This window comes from Dipodomys ordii, unplaced genomic scaffold (genome assembly GCF_000151885.1).
Source record: "Dipodomys ordii isolate 6190 unplaced genomic scaffold, Dord_2.0 Scaffold84, whole genome shotgun sequence".
NCBI classification, from domain to species: domain Eukaryota; kingdom Metazoa; phylum Chordata; class Mammalia; order Rodentia; family Heteromyidae; genus Dipodomys; species Dipodomys ordii.
The window spans coordinates 3086125-3089837 of NW_012267300.1; positions in this window are offsets into that span (position 1 = coordinate 3086125).

The window sequence follows — 3713 nt, forward strand, 5'->3', positions numbered from 1 at the left end:
GGGACAGTGCCCAGGCCAGAGTTCAGACCCCATGACCGGACCCAAAAAAAAAAAAAAGGAAAATGAACTTTACAATTTAGGGTGCGAGGGGGAGTGTGGTTGTGGGGGTGGGTAGGAAGAGATGGTAGGGGAAAAACAAAGGAGGAGACAACAATGCTTGATAGGAAATATACTCATTACCTTGCTCATGTAACTGTAATCCCTCTGTAGAGTATTTTTACAATAAAAATGTATAAAAAACATCTGGCATATAAAGTGAAGCATTTCATGGCATTCACTTTCTGTATCCTCCAAAATGAAAATGTAAAGCAAGAAGACATAGAAGAGTTGGGAATAGCTGGACAGATACTGAGCAGGCAGAAATTAAGATAGGTTGGCATTTTGAGAATATGTCTCCAAAAATCTTGTGGTCAAATCAGCTTCTGCTCCAGGACTTGTGAATACTGAGGGTGCAGCCAGTAATAGACATTCACATTTCACTTGGTCTGTAACTTTTTTTTTGTGGTGTTACTAGGGTTTGAACTCAAGACTTCTCACTTGTTTGGTTTGTTTGGCTCTATTTGAGTCTTGCCTCCAACTCTGGAAGTGCTTTTGCTTTCACACCCAAATAGACAGAACAAGTTGGAGAAACACAAGAAAAATGGCAAGTCCAGGTATTTCAGGTCCTGTTCATGATAATCAGGCAACAGAGCAATTAATAAAAAAATCCAGAGGAAAGCTCCTAAAATGCTCTATAAACACTACTGGTAAATCTGCTGAATGAAAAAATTGAAAGCCTGCAAAAGGCTCTGTGTCAGCATGCTAGGAAATGTGTGAGCATGATGGATCTAGCCAAAGATTAACAGGAATTTTGCAAGCATGAGGAGGCTAATCAAAGATTAATAAAGGAGCTGAGTGAGTGGGATGAGAATTAACGAAGATTATTAGGGGCATTCATGGATTCCACAAACAGAAAGCTGGAGGAATCCAGGGAGGCTACAAAGAAAATGCTGAATGAAGTCCAACAGAAGAAAAGGGAGTCCAATGAAACTATAACCAATCAACTAAGGGATTTGAGAATGAACACTGAAAACAAAATTAAGGAGTTAAAGAAGTCTATACAAGATCTAAAAGAACAAAGCTCCAACAAAGAATTTAAAGCCATCAAATCTCATTAATTAGAAGGAAAGGAAATTATAAAAACAAGGTAGAAGTATTAGCTTTCTACTTAGACCATGCAGAAGATCAAATCTCTGTGACTGAAGACAGCTGGGACATTACAGAGAAAGAACAGACAAGGATTCAAGGTAAATCCAAGAAATATGATCAAGCTATTCAACATATAGAAGACACCATCCAAAGGCCTAATTTAAGGATAATGGGTATAGATGAGGGCTTAGAAAGAGAAGTGAAGGGGGAGTTCCGGGAAGATGGCAGAGGAGAAGCTGGAGGCTAAACAAGCTCTCGCATAGAAAGCAGTTTTAGAGTTCCAGTGAACTGTCCTAAGCCAGAGAATCATACCAAGTGTGCCATCACAGGACAGAGAGTTAGGCCAGAGAGGGTAAATCCAGGCAAAGAGACACATCTGAGCTCTTGCCAGCAGCCACCGCGGCAGCGGCAGCGGTGGTGGCGGTGACAGGAGCCATATTGAGCCACAGAGAGTCTGGGACCAAGGAGCCAGATGCGGCGGGTGAGCAGATTCTACTCAACACCAGCAAGAACTGACAAGGAGCAGACTTCTTCATCCTGCAGTTTGCAGACCAGAGAGGGCCCAGGAACCAAGACTCAGCATGAGTAGAAGCCTGACGTCCTCACTCCTTCTCAGGGAGCAGAGGAGGGAAGGCCACCCCTCCCCCCACAGCACCGGTGATCTCCATCTTGGATACCGACAAAACTCGGAGGAGCTGCTAGCTCCAACTCAGGCCTTGGAATAAAATGAGTCATTTAACAGGTCATAAGAACTTAACGGTGGTGTGACCTGCCAGACTCAGCTCCACCAAGGGAAAAGTCAGCCAGCTCGGGCACCAGCCCTTGGAGTGGCTTTCCTCACTGGGTAATCAGAACCAGAGGCTGCCTCTCCCTCTAGCAGCCTCGACAATCAATTGAAATTCAGTAAACAGAAACCCTGAGAATGGCTCGAGGCTGGGCTCTGTGAGTTTTTCACAAACTAGCCCCCAGGAAAAGCTACTGTCTGTTGAAAGGCCTCAACTCTACCCAGAACCTAGCCTCATCACTGCATCCCCCTCTTTTGTGATTCTCAAAGCAGATCACCCTCCCATTAAACTAACCTGGGAGGGGGAATCTCAAAATCTTGGGTAAAGCAGAGCATTTTTCTGCCTGTTCGAACAAACTGACTTAAGAAACCAACCAAGCCACAGGCCTCCCATTAAACTAGCCTGGGAGTAGGATCGCCAAATCCTGGGTAAAGCAGAGCATTTTTCTGCCTGTTCGAACAAACTGACTTAAGAAACCAACCAAGCCACAGGACCACAAGCAGAACAGAGACTCCAACAAGAGGCTGGTTATGGACACAAGGGAAATACAGGATTTTTCCCACCCCTCCCCACAAATTCAAAGAACCTTTTCTTCTTCTTCTTTTTTTGGTACCTTATATAAATTTTTTTAATTTATTTTCTAAAACTTTTTTTAATCTTTAATTTTTGCTTTTTTTGAAAAAAAATTGTTTTCCAGTAACTTTTTTTCTTCTTATAATTTTTTATTTTAGGGATACGTGAGTGTGCGTTTTTTTTCTTTTTTTTTTTCTTACTCTTTTTTTTCTTTTTTAATTATCTTTTTGTTTTTTGTTTAGCTCTACTGAATTTCTCATCTTTTTTCTTCCTTTCTTATCCTTTTCACCTTCTCCTCTCTTTTGTTCTTCTTTATGTGACTTAGTTCTTGTCCTGCACATCCTCAGATAACCCCGTAGTTGATTATTAGACCCTATCCCCCATTGTGTACACACTTAATCCACAAATTTATTACTCAATTCAAAACCTCTGAGACTTAAATTCCTTAATAGCAGTACTACGTCTTTATACCTATATAATATTTTAAGCATTTTTATTTTTAAGTTTTGTACATCTTCTTTATATCCCTCCCCTTTTATTCACGTTCTTCTCTAAATAGATTGTTTTCGGAATCTACATAATATTATTAATTTTTACTTTTCTATTTTTTCTGGTCTCTTTTCTTTTTCCTTTCCCTTTCTTCTTTTTTTCTCTCTCTCTACTTTCCTCCTACCCAACCTATTTCCTGCTTTGTGATTAGGACTTGGTTAACTCTCCCCGTGCCTCCCCACATCAATCTATTCCTATTTTTTACCCACATCTCTCCCTAACCCTAATAATTTCTAGTCTTCCAAATTCTTCTTTGCGGTTCATAGCCCATTAACATATAGTTGATTGATGTTGAATAGATGTATCTGTTGAACTAGATTGTATCTGTAGACTATTGACTGTGCAAATTCAGACTTGGGTTGATGCTTGCCTTAAGATAGTGCTCTAGCACAAAACTGGTGCTATTTTCATCTCAAATGGGCAGAGTAAGCTGGAAAAACACAAGAAAAATGTCAAATCCTGGTATCTCAATTCCTAATCTTGATAATCAGGGGACAGAACAGATAATGAATAATCCAGAGGAGAGTTCCCAAATAGCTCTACAAAGACTGCTGGCAAACATGATAAATGAAAAGATTGAAAACATACAAAGGACTCTGTATGAGTGTGATAGGGAGA